General features: G+C 35.1%; 1 pseudogene; it reads left to right on the top strand.

Moving 5' to 3' along the window:
- The first annotated feature begins 9,265 nt into the window (after window positions 1-9,265).
- Window positions 9,266-19,686, top strand: part of LOC112629295 — a 40,566-nt pseudogene continuing 30,145 nt past the window's right edge.

The raw sequence follows: 19,686 nt of genomic DNA on the forward strand, positions 1-19,686 counted from the left end.
CATTTTACCTCCATCAGCAATATATGAGGATTTTAATTTTTCCACATTTTTGCCAAGACTTGCTATTATTTTGTTGCTTTGATTATAGTAATCTTAGTGCGTACTATATGGTCTTCCCATATGGTTTTGATTTGCATTTTCCTGATGGCTAGTGATGTTAAGCATCTTTTTTCATCTGTTTACTGGCCATTTGTTTATCCTCTTTGGAGAAATGTCTTTTAAGATCTTTTGTGGCCAGGTGCGGTGGCTCACACCTATAATCCCAGCACTTTGGGAGGCAGAGGCAGGCAGATCACTAGGTCAGAAGTTCGAGACCAGCCTGGACAATATGGCGAAACCCTGTTTCTACTAAAAATACAAAAATTTGCTGGACGTGGTGGCACGCACCTGTAGTCCCAGCTACCCAGGAAGCTGATGCAGGAGAATTGCTTGAAATCGGGAGGCAGAGGTTTCAGTGAGCTGAGATCACACCACTGCAATACAGCCTGAGCAACAGAGTGAGACTCTGTCTCACAACAAAGAAAAACAAGAATAAAAAAAGATCCTTTCCACATTTTTCAATTGAGTTGTCTTTTTATTATTGAGTTGTAAGTGTTCTCTATATATGCTGGATACAATTCCATGAGCAGACATGATTTGCAAGTATTTTCTACTATTCTGTGGGTCATCTTTTCACTTTCTTCATAGCTTTGAAACTTTGAAGCACAGTTTTTGTTTTTGTTTTTGTTTTTTTTTAATTGTTTGTGTCTTTGATGTCATATCTAGGAAACGATTGCCTAATCCAAGTTCACAAAGATTGATGCCTATATTATCTTTCAAGAGTTTCATGGTTTTATCTCTTTCATTTAGTTCTTAGAACTATTGTCCATGAAATTTTTTGTATGATACGAAGTAGAAGTAAAAACTTGTTATTTTGCATGTTGATGTAATTTGTCCTAGTACCATTTTTTTGGTAAGTGTTTATTTTTTTAAAAAATTATGTTATATCATAGAGCTGTTCACAACAACAAAAAATTATCAACAGAGGAAATAGATAACCTATAGAATGAGAGGAAATATTTACAAATTGTGCATACGACAAAGGTCTAATATTTAGAATCTACATGAAACTTAATTCAACAAGCAAAAAGCTAATAATCCCATTTAAAAGTAGGTAAAGGACATGAACAGACACTTCTCAGAAAAAGACATACAAGCTGCCTACAAATATGTGAAAAACAAGCTCAACATCACTAATCATCAGAGAATGCAAATCAAAACCGCAATGAGATATCATCTCACCCCAGTCAGAATGGCTATTAATAAAAGTGAAAAAATAACAGACGTTGGCAAGGCTGCAGAGAAAGGAGAATACATATACATGATTGGAATAAATGTAAATTTATTTTAATATTAATTTATAAATGTAAAAAAATATTATTTATAAGTGTAAATTTATTCTGCCACTGTAGAAAGCAGTTTGGAGATTTTTCAAAGAATGGAAAATATAACTTTCAACCTAGAAATCCATTACTGGGTATATATCGTTCTTCCAAAAGGACACGTGCACTTGATTATCTCTGCACTATGCACAGTAGCAAAGACATGGAATCAACCTGGGTGCCCATCAATGGTGGATTGAGTAAAGAAAATGTGGTACATATGCACCATCGAATAGTATGCAACCATAAAAAAACAAAACAAAATTATATCCTTTGCAGCAACATGGATGAAACTGGAGGCCATTATTCTATGTGAATTAATGCAGGAACAGCAAAACAAATACCACATTTTCTTGTTAATAAGCAGCAGCTAAGCATTGGGGATATATAGACAGAAAGATGAGAACAATAGACACTGGGGATTACTGGAGGGAAAGGAGATAAAAAGGGGCTGAAAAATCTACCTATTAGGTACCATGCTCATTAATTGGGTGATAGGATCGTTTGTACCCTAAAACTCAACACAATGCAATGTACCCATGTAACAAATGTGCACATGTACTCACTGAATCTGATATAAAAGTTGAAATTTTAAAAAATAATTTTAAGAAAGCAAAATGATAAGATAAAGGAAAATGAAAATTTTTAAAAATTCATCAATGTATCTTAACAAAGAAAGCTTAATAGAACATTCATAAGCAAGTATGTGAAAATTATGAGTCAGATAGATGTGTTTTAATCCCAGTTTCAGTCACAGTCAAGCTTCTAGAAAAGCTTTATCCATTAAGTCTTTTCCATTAAACAGCCCATCCAGTCCTCAATCTACTATAACATGGCTAATTGCCTTTCTGCATTTAAAATTTTTTATAATTGAAATTATCTGTGAATTCCTAATTGCCAAATCTAATGAATAATTTTCCTTGTTATATAGCCTACATTTTCTCAAATATTTTACCCTCCCAACTACCCTAATTGAAATTTGTTCCTCCTTTGGCTTTTGTGACACCAATTATTCTAAACGTTTCTTCTAATTATAGGGCCAGTCCTTGCTCTCATTTTTGGTTTCTTCTTCCTTTGTCTTATATTTAAATGTTAGTGTTATCCAGAGTTCTATCTCCATTTTCTCCTCCTCTCTTTTATATGTTCTTCTTGGAAGATGATTTCCAATCTTTCCTTTAGTGGTTACTTGACCACTGATGATACCTAGTAACCTTCTGTGCTAACAGAGCAAAAGTTTACTTGAAATCCATTCATGGATGTTTCCCAATTGAACTCATGATCTCTTCCTCACCTACGATCACTAGATCTCTTCATTTTACATTTAGTATAGAGTAAGGGCTATATATATACACACACACACACATACACATATCTATCTATATATATATATAGTGAATGGAATTAACACTTATTAAAGGTGTTTTTTCAACTGGAAAGTGAATGATGATTTCTATATTTCTTTCTATATCACAAATATTCCTTTCAGAATAATAAACAAGAACCTCATGGACTTCAAGGATCACTTATATATTTACTCAAAATGAGCAGTTGTTTCTTCTCAAGGAATAGTTTCCAGAAAAATTATTAAAAGCAAATTCATTTTTCTTTTTGAGATGGAGTCTTACTTTTGTTTCCCAGGCTGGAGTGCAATCCGCAACCTCCCCTCCTGGGTTCAAGCGATTCTCCTTCTTCAGCCTCCTGAGTAGCTAGGATTACAGGTATGTGCCACCATGTCCTGATAATTTTGTATTTTCAGTAGAGATGGGGTTTCTCCATGTTGGTCAGGCTGGTCTTGAACTCCTGACCTCAGGTGATCTGCCCACCTCAGACTTCCAAAGTGCTGGAATTACGGGCGTAAGCCACTGCACCTGGCCAAAATTTTTACTTTTATTTCAGTGCTCTAATGTCCAGGAATACAGTGCCCTCAAACGATCCCTTTATAATTGTGATAAGACTCTAATCAGGTGTACTAGGTAGTTATTGCCACAATACTGCTGCATAACACACCACCCAAAAAATACAATACATTTTTTCTTAATCACCTATCATACATTGGTTGGAATAGAATTATTTTGTCTGTGTTTGGCTTGGTTTGGCTCCAAGCTGTGGTTAGGTTCAGCTTTGCTTCACACATTAGTATTCCTTTCTGAACAAGAAGACTGACCAAAGCATGTTGCTTTCATGGCAACTTGTCACCGTTGAGGTACTTTATAGAGTGCTGAGAATATAGAGAGAAAGATGAAAAATGGAATGTTTATGTTAGAAGCCCTTCACAATGGAAAATACATTTGCTCTGGATCATGAAGGATGGGAAAGTAAAATTAGCCAATCAGAAAATAATACCTAATTATTCATGATAAGGTATAATATTATTTCTATTAGCTTAAATAATTTATTATGTTAACTAAGGAGGGTGCTTTAAGTTTTAACAGAAAAGGCATGTAAACCACAATCTTGACTTACAGAAATGACTATTACAAAATTTTTCAAGCAGGCAGGTGGACCCTTCTGGCACTGAGATAATTCATGTTAGAAAGCATGCAGCACTTCGAATTAAAGGACACTCAAAGGCAAACTAGCTGCCTGGGGCCTGAATAAATCTTACTGGAGCATTTGGTTTATGCTTAATAATGTTTTATTAAGGATTTGAACAAATAATTGACTATAGTGCAATTTCACATAAAAATTAGAGTTTCTGGCAATGTTGTGTCTGTATTCCAACATGAAAAGAATTGGCTAAAGCTGAGTGGTAGTTTCTTAACAGAATATAAAAGCCCTGTACACTTCCTAAGTGACTGCAGATCTCACAAAGTTCTATTGCCTCCTTTTACTCGAAGGTAGATTGTCCGTTCTTTTTTTTCCATAGACCATGTTTTTTTTTTGTTTTGTTTTGTTTTGTTTTTTTTCTGGTAGAGGAGGAATAGTTTTCTGTCTTTTATCAAAAATGGACAAATGAAAGATAAACAAAAAAGACCCATGTGCTTCAAATAAAATGGAAGGAAGAATATTTGTGAGGACGAATTCTCTTTTTAAAAAATTTTTTAATTTTATTTTTTATTTTTACTATTATACTTTAACTTCTAGGGTACATGTGCACAACGTGCAGGTTTGTTACATATGTATACATGTGCTGTATTGGTGTGCTGCACCCATAAACTCGTCATTTACATTAGGTATTTCTCCTAATGCTATACCTCCTCTCCCCCAACCCCACAACTACTTCTCTTATTTTGCAAGTGAAATGTGGTGATGGTGTAAGGTTGTGATAGAGAGAAGGCATTATTATGAGGCTTTCCAAAAGTCACACCACTTTAGTTTTATGCTTTCTGCTCTTACTGCCACCGCTACTGCAGCAGATAACTCTCAATACATGTTATCACAATGCTGCATTAAATAGTTCCCAGAAATCAGTCACCCAAAACCGAGATTCTCAAATCCCAGTTCAAAAAACTGCATTATCCTCTTAGAGCCCACTTCCCTGCTATAATCTGCATGTGTTGAATTTTTAGTCTATTCAAATATTCTGGGCAAGGCTATACTGACTGCCATCTTCTGTTATTTCTCTTCCCATGGCATCAATATCAGAAACATGGAAAATGTTGGTTTCCGAGGAAACATGTTTTATGTTGGACCTAATATTTAATACCCAAAAGAGTTGCATAGTCTTGGGAAGCATATGAAATAATGAAGTTCCCATTCAAATTTAAAAATCTTTAGGCTTTGACAGAAAATATATTTATCTATCTCCAAAGACAATGAAATGCAAAACCTAATCAAGCTGTCAACCTGGGTAAGAACTATCAATATATAGAGTAGATGCAAATGAATCTATGGGCACAGATATAACACGATAATTTATAAATACAGTTGATAGCATGGATTTGAACTACCTGTATCCACTTATTTTCTTTTACATCTGCCATCCCTGAGACAGCAAGACCAACTCCTCCCCTGCCTCCTCCTCTTCAGCCAGCTCAAATTGAAGACAAAAATGATAACGAATTTTGTGAGAATTCACTTTCACTTAACAAATAGCAAATATATTTTCTTTCCCGTATGATTTTCTTAATAACACATTCCTTTCTCTAGCTTACCTTTACGTTCAGAATGCAGAATATAATACATATAATATACAAAATAAGCATTAATTGATTATTTATGTTATCCTTAAGGCTTCCAGTCAACAAAGGCTACTAGTAATTAAATTTTGGGGGAGTTAAATGTTACATGTGGATTTTGGATTGCACGGAAAGTGGGGATCAGTGTCCCTAACTTCCACATTTTTCAAGGGTCAAGTGTATGGTAAATTTGTAAAGTTAATCCTCTAAATTTAAGGAATGTCAAAAATATTTCTCAGTGGGGAGAGGAGAAGGCATTTTTCAGTCTTAGAAAGATTTAGAATTGAATATAAAAAATGTGAGAGACTCAAACTCATTAACATTATATTCTTTAGTAAAGAATGGGAAGCTGGGTGTGGTGGTGCGTTACTGTAGTTCCAGCTACTCAGAAGGCTGAGGTGGGAGGATCACTCGAGCCCAGGAGATTGAGGCTGTAGTGCACTATGATTGTGACTGTGAAGAGCCATTGCATGCCAGTCTGGGCAACATAGTGAGACCCTTTTTTAAAAAAAGAAAAAAAGAAATAGGAGCATACTTTCTGTTGGGCTCTGTAATGCTGAAGATAATTGGCCAATTGAAATCATAATGAGACATTCAATTTTTAAATTTCTGTGATTTAAAATCAAAATATCTAATGTGTAACTATTTTTGGCTTATACTTTTTTGTTGAAATCTTACTTTTTTAAAGAATATGTAAAATAATTCCAGTTTCACTTTATAAATTTAATTTATTAGAATTATAAGAAGTATTTAGTGTTCAGGAAATTTGTCAGAAAACTCGAAAACCTAAGAAAATGAATTATTAAATATTTAATTTAGTTTACATTGTTTAGATGTTTTTAATTGTGCTTGTATGTGAGACCAGAAATTATTGAAAAACCCTTAAAATAATTTGAGAATGTGTTAGACATATATTTAAAATAAGGCAAGTAACCTGAACTTATTAAAAGTGAACTAAATATTTATAATTATAAATTTAATTCATTGAATTTTTAAAAGATCAAAATAAACCTCTGAATATTTATTTTTATAAGGAAAAACATCCCGGAGGTTATAAAACAAAAGCAAAAATTTTTAAAAACCCAGACAATCCCCTTCAGTATCAGAAATAAAACATATAGCCATCTGGGATTGAGTGAGGATTTGGCCATCACTTTTCAAGACTCATAGGTTTTATATGTATATTCTTAGAGTCAAAATATTCCCTCAATAGAACAATATTATTAATTAAAATTTGAGAAGAAATATTACTGGCATATAAAAATGTTCCGTGAAGATTTAAATAAACTTCTAATATTATTAAAGTATTAATAGAATTTGATTTTGTATTTGAGTGCTTATTTTACACCAAAGCCCTTAGAATCATTTATGTTACTTCATTTTGAGAAGTCTTTGATCTTGGTTCAAATCAGTTCTCTGAACCAACTATTTTTGGTTCTGTGTGCTTAACATATATTAAACAAAAAAAGTATCAGTGTAACTGAAAAAAAAAATTAGTTAATTTACTTGAAAGATTAGTCAATTTAAATTATTGATAGCTTTCAACAACAAATTAAAATTTGTTTTAACATTTTCAGTGGATTTGGATTCTCTGTTGGTCTACTCATGGGGGTCCAGGTGATACTTTGTACCTAATGGGATTCTAAGTTATTTCGTTTATTTCTATATATTCTTATGCAGTTTTAAATTTTCTTGCGATGAGATTAGCAGTGGAAAAACATAATTTATTATAGCATATTAATGAAAAAAGCATACTTTTTTTCCCACTGACTTCTCGATTATATATCATGAAACCATAAATTGTGTGCCATAACATTTGCTAGGGCTTAAATATTTTAATGATTTGGAAGTATACCATCATTAAGGAAAGGAAGTAGCTTTGCTCCAAGCACACTCTCTGCTGTGTTATGTCTCAGCTTAGAAGACTGCAGACTAATTAGACACACACCATATGCCTCCCTATGGTTTCATTGACTTTATATTGGTTTCTATTCTTCAGTCAGAACTTGGTAGATGTGTTCTTTTGCAGTTAAACTTTTCCTTTTGAAAAAACTGCTTTTAATTACAAAATTTTAAAAGGGGAAGAATGAAACCTTACCTATCGTCAAGTCATAAAAAATTGCAGCAGGTGGTCACAGCCGCATGGTGGTCAACCTCATGCAATGTGACTTTTGCCAAGGACTCTGAGTGCAATCCTGCTGAACGAGACTGCAATTCTTGTGTCAGCTCTGTCCTATAGTGCAAATCAATCACCAAGTACCCTATGAGCTCTTGTGGACATTTAAGATTCCGAAGCTTGAATCCCACGTACATTTACAGAAGAGGCAGGGAGAGCAGCCACTCTCCAGTCCTGTACTCAATCCCAGCATGCTATGCAATAATGACCTGTCAGGAAAGGAGATCGTGTATCCTCACACTGTGAAATATCCTGAGGGAATTTTTTGATGAATTTGAAAAAAGATTCAGCAGGGCTCTAGGCAAGAAATCATGCACACAATTTCAAAAGTGCATTACAGTCTTTTAAAAAAAAATCAGGGGGTATCATCACCTTGGTGTGTTTTCATGTGTCCTTTAAAAAAATTATAAAAATGAAAAGGATGACCTGAGTCTCCTGGCCACAAAGAATATCATCTCTTTTTTCAAAGTTTGTGGTATAAAGCCATTTATCTTTTTACCTTAGCAAGGTGTTCTTTGCTTTTTAAACATTCATTGATTTAGTTTTACTTTTATCCATTCATATAACAGGATGGCCATTGAATGATTGGTGTTCATTAGTCATGGCACATAATTTGTCAGAGTTAATTCAAAGGCTAAAACTAACGGCATTTCATTTCTAGGTAACCAGATGTTTCTCAATACACTAGAACAAGAGTAGTTACATTTTTTCATATAAAGGTCAATGAAGAAGAACCTCTCCCAGGAAAATGCACAAATACCTATTAAAATAAAACTTTGCATGTAAATTTAGACAAGTCACAGATTTCTTGAAGCCTGGTGTTTCAGGTTGGGTAGAATGAGGAAGCTGACTGTAAGAGAGAGTTTAGAATGTGGAACATTTATTAGGGAGCAACATCTGTGGAAAGCAGGGCATGAAGGCAAGATTGGGCAGAGGACAGAACTATGATGCAGAGGGCAGGGCTTTATTGGCAGAACCAATAAAGCCTCAGGCAATCTCAATCTTATACGGCAATCATCTTCGGGAGCTAGAATGGCCCTCAGTGTTGTCCCAAGTTGAACCTCCCTCCATTGACCATTCATTGAGTGGGACACCCAGAAAGGGGTGTGATTTAGGTCACCCTGCAGCCGATGTAATATCTGAAGGGGCTGATAGCCAAAGCCTGTTTACTTGACAGCTTTCCCGGCAGCTGAGGCAACAAAGTCTTCTACAGATGGCATCTGGATGACACATCACAGTGCTGCCCACATCCAAGTTCTTAGAAACCTAACCCTAAAATTGTCAGCTTTCTTTCTTTAATTTTATTCACAGAAGTAACTTTCTGAATTCATTTCTAAAATCTAATTTAAAGACCAATTAAGATAAATGATTTGATTAAAATATTTATGCCTCACTTGTACAATAATGTAATATAGGTGTGGTTTACTGAGTGGGTAGTTAATTTATATTTTGAACTCTCTTGCCTTTTTAGATACTTTAATTTTAACAATTGCATGTTCATTTATTAAATTGTTTCAAGCAGATATTAAAATAACAGGAAAGTTGTTAAAATGCCGAAAGAGTTAACCCCACCACTACCAAACCTGGTGAATCCAAAAGGTAAATCTCTTTTGCCTTGGTTCCATTAGTGCAGCTAAATAACTGACAGGCATGAAGCAAAAATAGGAATAAACAGAAATAAAACAGATGGCATCACTGCCCTCCTCATTATAGAAAAATTAAATGAAATAAAAATAAGATGAAAAATAATAGTAATATACTTTTCACTCAAAAAATGTAACTGAGGTAATGAAAGTAATCTCCTAATTGTTAGAGATTTTCACCTTTTATCAGCTTAGGTTGTCACTGAAATATTTTTATGCCTAAACCTAAATTATGCAAGAGGGAGAGTACTATTTTCAGTATGCCATATTTAATTCTCTAAAATGAACTTGTTCAGTAAGGGCCTGAAGGGATGAATGATAGTCTGACAGATTTTCAATAAATAATGACAATTTATCAGTAAAGAGGTTTGTTTTCATGAGATGAATATGTAGATACAGGTGTAACTTTAATTTCCAGATTCCCAAGACAAAGCAGCAATGACAGAAATCATAAAATTTGGAGGTCAAGCTAGTACTGGTGGGAACCATAGGGTATGGGAGCAGAGCAATGATACATTTTATTTTAGACACGTTGGCTTTTGAAATGATACAGCAAACCCAAGGAGAGATATATGAAGTAGGTAGCTAGAAATAGGTTGGAGCTCAGGGGGAAAAGGTCAAGCTTGCTTGAACAGAGGTGTCTGTTTTCATTAAGTTAAGCTCTCCAGAATTAGAAACATGTCTGGCATGTTTCAGAAAGAAGGAGTTGAGGAGATTGGGTCACCACACTAGCGAGCAGGCAATGTGCTATGTTGGGAAAATTTATGTAGTTTGGGGTCCAGAGAATTTTCCAGAGTTACAGGTCCATCACTTGTTGTTTGACTTTAAATAAATCTTTCAACTTCCCTGTTATTAAAAATGGGAATATAAAAACCTATTAATAATCCCTTAAGAATGATTTGGATTGAACATGATAATAAATGTGAAACCATTTTATAAATGTAAAGGTTATATGAATTATTATAATGAGGAATGTGTATGGACAGTGGTTTGAAATATTTAGCTTCAAGACAGAAGGACATTATTCCCTCACTTGATAAACATCTGTTGTGTAAAGCACTAAATTAGTAACTGGATAGAGGAAGATAAATAAGATGTTTTGCTTTTCTCTCATGGCTCACACATGATTTCTTCTCTCTCATGACTATCAAGAAAAACAGCACGTGAATGTGTGTCAAGTACAGCACATAGGAGAGTAAGCAAAAGTTGCTATAAGTTAATAAATGAATGAGAGAATGAGTGCACAAAGGAGAGACATGTAATACAATCTCAAGATTCCAAGAGAGCCTTCTGGAAATAATCTGTGATGTAGGATAAGTAATTAATTTTATGAACAAGGACCAATGGAAAGTAAGAAATTTCAAGGCCGGGAGTGTCAAGAGTAAATGCTGAACATTAAATTCTTAAGGAGAATTGGCCAAAAGATAAGGATGGGTTGAGGAAGGGGGAGGTCATGGTCAGATGACCTATGTCATGCTAAGTTGCTTGAATTTTTATAGTGGTCATAAGAGGAGTACTAGGGTGATTAGAATTTTGTTTTATGTGGACCCTTCTGTCACTGGTGTGGAAGTTTGATTTGAGGGAAAGGAGATTGGAGTAAGGGAGGTAAGTGTGAAGACTACAGCAATAGATCAGCTGATAGATGACGGGGGCTTGAATTAACTCAAACAGTAATTTGGATTTAAAATGTCGGTGACTGATTGAAGTAGAGGTGAGGAAGGAAAGACCCCCTGATGTCTGAATGGATGGTTGTATCAACTGTAGAGATGAAAAATAATGAGGAAGAATAAATAGGTTTAAGAGATAAGATAATTTTTGTTTGGAGCTTTTGAGTGTCTGTGAGTTGTTTAGGCAAATATGTACAACAGGAAGTTGTATATATCATTCTGAAACTCAGTGGAGACAGAATCTTTCATGAGAGAGTTTTGGGCGAGAATATAGATTTGAGAGGTGTCAGGAGATGACAAAATGACATAAACAGGCTTTCTCCACATGATGGGAAAGGAACCCAGTGTGAAAGAAAATGAAGTCATTATAACTACGGCCTTAAAGTGGGGTCTGAAGAAAATTGTACTGACACCTGCTGAATGTCAAGCCACAGAATGTTCCAGTAGATTTGGATAACAACTGAAGTCAGCATCCACTGGCAATCAGTATCTTTTAGCTGGGAATACTCTAATTAACTGACCAATCTGAATGTGTTTGCAATTTCAGATTTTTGCCCACTCAATAAACTGACTCCAAAAACAACTTTTTGTGAAAATCCCCTGCAAACAAACTCTCCTGCATCTATTCAGGGCTGCTTTGACTCAGTGTACCTTCTTTGTTTCACAAATAAATGCTATTTCCTTTGACTTCTGTGTTAATCCTTTTTCTTTTTTTTTTTTCAGTTAACAATCTATAGTTGATAGATAAATGATAGATAGATGGTAGATAGACAAGTAGGTAGAGACATATACTTTAATAGATGTTTTGTTAATAATATCCATAGTGCCTGGAATAATATCTGGTATTGGGTAGCACCCAATGAGTAATTTCTGAGTAATTATAAGAAAATTTAAAGTTGTGATAATAGATGTGTAGGCTCAGGGAAAGATACTAAGAATGAGCAGTAGAGAATTGGGTTGAGGTGGAAAAACGTCAGTATTTAAGGTGTAAGCCAAGGACTGTAAGAGAATAAAGAAAAGGAGTATACAGAAGTGTGAAGAGAACTGAGTAAAAGATGATATTATGAAAATCAAGAAAGAATAAAATTAAGGAAACAAAAAGGACCATCAGTTGTTTGTTTGTTCGGTTGTTTGAGACGGAGTCTCACTCTGTCGCCCAAGCTGGAGTGCAGTTGCGCCATCTCAGCTCACTGCAAGCTCCTCCTCCCTGGTTCAAACAATTCTCCTGCCTCAGCCTCCCGAGTAACTGGGACTACAGGCGCCCGTCACCACGCCCAGCCATTTTTTTTTTTTTTTTTTAGTAGAGACAAGATTTCACCGTCTTAGCCAGTTAGGATGATCTCGATCTCCTGATCTCCTGATCTCCTGATCCGCCTGCCTCGGCTTCCCAAAGGGCTGGGATTGCAGGCGTGAGCCACTACACCCAGTTTTATTATCAGTTTTATTCCACTATTGACTCACTTCATTCATATAACATTGATGGAGGGGTCAACTGAGTGGTGTAACAGAGGTTGAACTAGAAGGGGTTACTCGGCTCCACTCTAAAATTTGATGTATAAATGCTGAATCTTACGATGACCGTAACTGGGCACCGTTCCCATCATGTGGAGAAAGCCTTTAAGAAAATGAAAGGAACACACAGAGGGAAGCAGAAAACAATCCACCTGGCTTAAAGCCTTATATCCAGTGGTACCTGAAAAACAATCTATAGTCTTGGGCTAATAAATTACCCTTTTTGCATGAGATAATTTGAGATGAGTTTCTGTCGCTAATAATGAACATAATCCAAATTAACACAGTGCCTATTTTGGTGTTTAAGACATCCATCTAGTTGCTCAAATCCCTCCTTTCCCTTTCTTTCTTTCATATTCTTTCAATTCTCCCACCAAAATATTTTTTAACTCGTATCACTTAATATGTCCACTGTTTTACCCCCAGTTAGGTCAAAATTATTTCTTATCTACCTCTAAGATAACACAATTGTGTCTTAACTGTTCCTCTTGTTTTCACACTTAATTTCCTTCCAATACTTTCAACATAGCAGCTTGTAAACTTTTAAAAACTTAAATTAATATTGCCCTTTTTTTTTTTTGCTTGAAAATTTTAACAACCTCCCATTGTATTTATCCTGTTCTATTGTCCCCTTACAACTTGGCCCCTGCCAATTTCTCCATCCTTACCATGTTCATTACTCCCCCTTGTTTCCCCTGTAGTATCAAATCCTTTCCTGCTTTAGATACTTTTCTTCTTCTTCTTTTTTTTTTTTTTTCCTCTCTTCTATCTGGATTTTTTTTGTTGTGGTGGTGATTCTCATCTTTGAAGTCTTAGGTTAAATGTCACTTTCTAAAACAAATCTCTAAAACACTGGCTAATTTCTCAGCACCTAACTCTCCTTTCCATGAATTTACTGTGTAAATATGTTGTTGATTACCTATTACTTTTTCTTGTTTTTTTTCCTTTTTGTGTATTTTTTTCTTTTTTTTTATTGGCTATTCACACATCTCCATAGAATTATAGTGTCCACAAAGAAAGGAACCATGTCTCTTGTGTTCACTTTTTTATACTCAGTGCCTACTCAAATGTGTGTAGAGGGAAAAATAATAATGATGTTTATCTTACTAGATTTGTAATAATTCATTGAATTCTGTAGCTATAGCTTGAGAGAACACAGAAAATAAAAGAAAGCCTATTTTTAAATATAACATGTAACTGCCAAATAAAACTGTCTCATACTCTGATTTGGCTATTTGAAGCATCAGGTTATAAACATTTGATACAATTTCCGTCTTTTTGAGTGAATGTGGGGCATTCAAAATTATGTACTTTTGTATTAACCGCTAAACAGTTGTGGAAATAAACTTAACAAAAAAGCAAGCAATTTTTTTTTATTCTTGCCAATATATTATTTAAAAAATCTCTGTATAACATTTATCCCTCAAGTTCAATTGTATATTGTTGTTATTTCAAACGTAGATCTATGTGTAAAGAAAATGATTGATTTGAAAGCAGCATTAACTATAGTAGAATTTGATATTCAAAACAAAACAATGTTTAAAAAGACAAAACAGAAAAGCCAAAACATGGCTATTTTTTAAGGCATGAAAGTTTGTGATTGAAATGTAATATATCTTAATTCATCTGAGCCTCTTATTTGGCAACTTTCTAGGATCTTAATAGAATATTTGTATTTGGTTCTCCAGAACACATATATCTATCTTATATATTATAAATTAATATATATTTTTATGTATATTTATTATATATGTGTTTATACATAATATCTAAATGATACTTATGTAGTATATATAAAAATGTATAAATTTATTATGAGAAATGGACTCACACAATTATGGGGACCAGTTAGTCCTCCAGTCTGTCCTCTGCAAGCTGGAAACACCAGAAACCTGTTGGGATAATTCAGTGTGAGTCTGAAGGCCTGAGAACCAGAGAACTGATGATGTAAATCCCAGTCCTAGGCCAGAGGAAGATGAAATTAGATGTTCCAGCTCAACAGTGAGACAGGAGAAAAAGGAAGAAATTTCTCCTTTCTTTGCCTTTTGTCTTATTCAGGCCCTACAAGGATTGGATGATTCTGAAGCACATTGAAGAGAGCGGTGAACACCAGAGTCTACACATTCAAATGCTAATCTCACCCAAAAAAAGCCTTCAGAAACACACTCAGAAACAATGTTTAATCTGGGGATCCCATATCCCACTCAAGCTGATACATAAAGTTAATCATCACAAAGTGCAACCAGAAACTTCCACACTTTGAAGACATGGACCTATGAGATAATATAACTTCACTAACTTAGGTCTACAGTTCTTTATCCTCCTTTAACCAAGTTCACCCCTAACCCACTGATTTTAATTCATCTTTCTTATTAACCCCACTGATTTTAATTCAGCAAATCTTTATGAACATCTATTATGGGCTAAGCACATTATAATAAGTGTTGAGAACAGAAAGCACATTAGAAGTACTATTTGTGTTCAAGGAATTTCTTATCTGTTTTAGGGAGATTACAAGACAAAGAAAAGTGAACCACTTAAGTGCTAACTTGTATAATACGGATTAATGACATAAAGGTGAGTTGCAACAGCCAAGGAGGCTGCACTTTCGAAAAGACAGCTAGGTTTGGGTAAATCAGAAAACATGGAAGATTAATGGCATTCTGTGAGTTAAGAATATTTGGAAGGTTCTGAGGGGAGATTGCCCCTGGAACATACATTCAAAGTGGAGCTGCTAACCATAATAGAACAGAAATGTGCCCACCAGCTCTAAAGCAAAATTAAAATAGTGTCCTTGCCTCAGGTGGGAAAACACTCTTGTGAATGAATAAATGATGATAGTCATAGATTTTCTGTTTGAGTAAAGGATGGATAAATTACTCAATAAGCAGCCTGTCTATAGAAAAAGCCTGGTTTCTTATCACATTTCCTCCTTACAGAGAGACAAGCATTTGCATAGAAATGAATCGATTTGAGAAAGGGCAGAGAAGGGGAAGCAACAGAGAGAGTTGGTGAAACAGGCTAGAGAGTGCAGAGGAAAAGATCCTCCTGGATTTGTTTAATAAGACTCTATTCCACTTACGGTATCTAATGCCATTGGTAATTTAACTCAAGTGGCCACCTCACATCTATGTCATTTTAGATAAGAAAGAGAAAATATGATTTTAAGGGGAGAGTAATGACTATTTTGTATCTATAAATCATTCATCATATGAAGTCTTAATAGAAAAGTTATGTACATTGCTACTTTAAAATAAGTGAACCATACACATTTTAAGAAGCTTAAGACAGATCCTGAAAATAGAAATTTCTTTTATGTAAAAGCGAAGTGTTTTTTGTTTCATTTCTTGTTTTTTTTTATTTTCAAGATTTCCACTAAAAGTATTTCAAAGGACACCTATTTTCTTTTTCTATCCAGCATTTCTAATTGGAAATAAAGCTGTGCCACTTTAGAATTTATATTTTATAAGATCAATTACTCTGGGCCTCTCTCCCCTTCTCATTTTTATTCTTAAATAAACACAGGTGTTTGTTACTGTATCCCCAAGACATTATTGTCTAATGGTTTTAAAGAATATTTGAAAAAAGACTCAGATAACTTTGGAAGTGCTGGAATAAGCAAAATAAAATATATCATTTCTGTAGCATCTGTTCATTTGGTAAAATATGCTAGTTCACATTTGGAATCTTTAGAAAGTAGTATATTATCAAAATATTTTTCAAAATTCTAGATTTTGAAACCTTTTGAGAAAATTCTTAAAGAGTTAGTGTTCTGCAGAATATACTACTTAACCTGTTATATTAGGAAAGAGACGTAATGACACTAGTTTCTGTCTTACAATGCTAATTTCTATTACTGAGAACTGCTTGTGAAACACTTCAGGTTTTGAAAATATTCCTCACAAATTTGATTTTCTAATTTTGTTTCTGAGCTTTAACCAAAAGTAGCTAGCACATTGCTTTACTCATCACAGACAAAACCCAGTGAATAAGAAACTATGTAGCGTTTAAACATTTGTTGAATGTCAATCTACGGCTGATATTTTATGAATTTTCTTCTAGTTTCCTAACTAAACTTTCAATTTTGTGTGTGTGTGTGTGTGTGTGTGTGTGTGTGTGTGTGTGTGTTATCCTAGAGACACAGTCTTGCTCTGTCACGTAGGGCAGTGGCATGATCATAGTTTATTGCAATATCTGGAACTCCTGGACTCAAGCCCTTTCCTGTTTCAGCCTCCTGAGTACCCAGGACTACTGGTGTATGCCCCCACACCTGGATAATTATTTTATTTTTATTTTTGTAGAGGCTGGGTCTCACTCTGCCCAGGCTGTCAATGTATTTGTTAATTGAAGCTTGGTGTAGACTGAATTGTGTCCCCTCCCCTGCAATATTCATATTTTAAAACCTAACTCCTCAATATGACTGTATTTGGGATAAAAGGCCTTTAGGAAGGTAATTAGGTTGAATTAATTCATAAAGGTGGGGCATTAATTCAATAGGACTAGTGTCCTTTTAAGAAGAGGAAGGGACACCAGCAGTGTCTATGCAGGGAGGAAAGGCCATGAGAGGAAGCTGTGAGAAGGCAGCCATCTGCAAGCCAGGAGGAGAAGCCTCTCAGAAACCAACCCTGCTGAACCAGTTACTTGGGACTTCTGGCCTCTAGAACCCTGAGAAAATAGATTTCTGTTGTTTAAAACACCTAGTCTGTGGTATTCTGAATGGCAGCCTGAGGAGACTAATAGAAGGCTTTTATTTTAAATTTACTTTAAAAATCCATTACACGGTTCTTGAAGTGCCAAAACCTTTTACTGCCTCAGTCTACTTTAGTCCTGGGAGAAGGGGCCTGAAAAAACTTAAAGAAGATAATATCTGCAATTCAACATTGTGAAAACCAAGACTCAGATAATTTATATGAACCCAGGTCTTCTGTTGAAATCTCAAGGTCTTCTATTACTGTAGACATGCAGCTTTCTCATGCTCTTTCTGTCCTATTTAAATATCTCTTCATTATTTCCCTATCTTGTTTTGTACTTTTGGATGGCCCTGTTTAACCGTCTCCCTCCTAGGTTAATATTAACTTGCTGGGTTAGGATTTTACACTCAAAGTAGTTTTGTCCTAGAACTCTGAAGTTCCACTTTGTTACCTATTGACAAATTGATTTATTGATTTAACAAATATTTAATGAGCTTTTACTATGTACTAGTCATTGGGAATACAGAATTGAGTAAGAAGCAGCTGTTCTCTAAGACGTTCACATTCTGTTGGAGAAGGCAGATAATAAACAAATTGGGTCAGGTGGTTATAAGTACTACAAAAAATAAATGTTTAGTGAGTGAATACATGCGTGGAGGAGCAAGATGAAGGTGCTTTATATGTGATGATCTTAAAGGATGTCTAAGGAGACATTTATGTCAGAGAGCATTTGATCAGACATTTGGCCTTCTTTTGAAAGAAATAAAGAAGGGAGCCAGGTGAAGGTGTGGGCAAATGGATTACAAACTCGAGCAACAGGGACTTCCTTAGGCTAGTGGTTTCCAAACTTCTCTGACCCTAACAATCCCCTGGGAGCTTAGAAAACATTCTGAGACCACGGTTGAATGCCTGACCAAATGCATTTAGAACTCTAGGAAATAGAAATCAAACATCGATATTTTAATGTCTCTGCAGGTGTTTCCAATACTCAGCCAAGGTTGAAAATCACTGTGTTAGGCCGGGCGCGGTGGCTCAAGCCTGTAATCCCAGCACTTTGGGAGGCCGAGACGGGAGGATCACGAGGTCAGGAGATTGAGACCATCCTGGCTAACACGGTGAAACCCCGTCTCTACTAAAAAATACAAAAAACTAGCCGGGCGAGGTGGCGGGCGCCTGTAGTCCCAGCTGCTCAGGGAGCTGAGGCAGGAGAATGGCGTAAACCCGGGAGGCGGAGCTTGCGGTGAGCTGAGATCCGGCCACTGCACTCCAGCCTGGGCGACAGAGTGAGACTCCGTCTCAAAAAAAAAAAAAAAAAAAAAAAAAAAAAAAAAAAAAAAAAAAGAAAATCACTGTGTTAGATATTAATTAACTTGGTTAGTTCCAGAAACTGAAAGATGTTCAATGTTGATAAAGAGTGAAAGGGAAAGAAAGACCAATAAAAGAGATATTGTAGGTCATAATACATTCTTTGATTCTTTGGGATTTTTTTTTGGATGTAAAGCCATCAGGAGTTTTGAACAGAAGCCATTATGTGATCTTATTTGCACAAGATAATTTTGCCTGCATAGTAAGGAATTGACTATAGGTGGATTAGGAGAATAGACACCAGTAAACACATATAGATGCTATTAGGGAAAAAAAAAAAAAATTATCCTTGAGTGATAACGATAAAGGTAGAAGTCATGTTTAAATGAAAGATAATATTAAGCTGATTTTTTGTTGTTGTTGTTAGATTGCTTGTGTTTTCTTACAAGATGTTTTTAGAATAATATTTTAATTGTTGGTGTATTAGTCTGCCAGGGCTACCATAATAAAATACCACAGAGTTGGTAGCTAAAATAACAGAAATTTATTTTCTCACAGTTCTAGAGGCTAGAAGTCCAAGCTTAAGGTGTGGGCAGGTTTGATTTCTTCTGAACCCTCTCTCCTTGTCTCACAGATGGCTGCCTTCTCACTGTGTCCTCACATTACCTTTCTTTTGCCAGGGACCATCACTGATACCTTTTTCTGAATCTTAATCTTCTGTTTTTAGAAGAACACCACTCGTATTGAATTAGGGTCTACTGGATGGCTTCATTTTAATTTAATAACTTCTTCAAAACCCCATTTTCAAATACAGTCACTTTCTAGAGTACTGGGTATTAGGACTTCAACATAGGAATTTTTGGGAAAACACAATTAACATTAACATTTGATGTTCTGAGATTTCACCATTGCTTCACATGGTCTTTAAACTATAGATTCATTCCTTTTTTGTTAATGGAAGTGTTATTTTTTACTACATTATTATTATGTTTTACTCTATTCCATGCATCCCTCTTCTCCTTCTGGAACTCATTTTAGAGAGATATTGGAACCTATGAATCTAAATTCTGCTATTTAGACCATGCCCATTCTGCTATTTAGACTAGTGTTTCCAGTGTAGGTGATCAACTTTTAAATGCCAAGACTTCTAGCA

Source organism: Theropithecus gelada, chromosome 1 (assembly GCF_003255815.1).
Source record: "Theropithecus gelada isolate Dixy chromosome 1, Tgel_1.0, whole genome shotgun sequence".
NCBI lineage: Eukaryota > Metazoa > Chordata > Mammalia > Primates > Cercopithecidae > Theropithecus > Theropithecus gelada.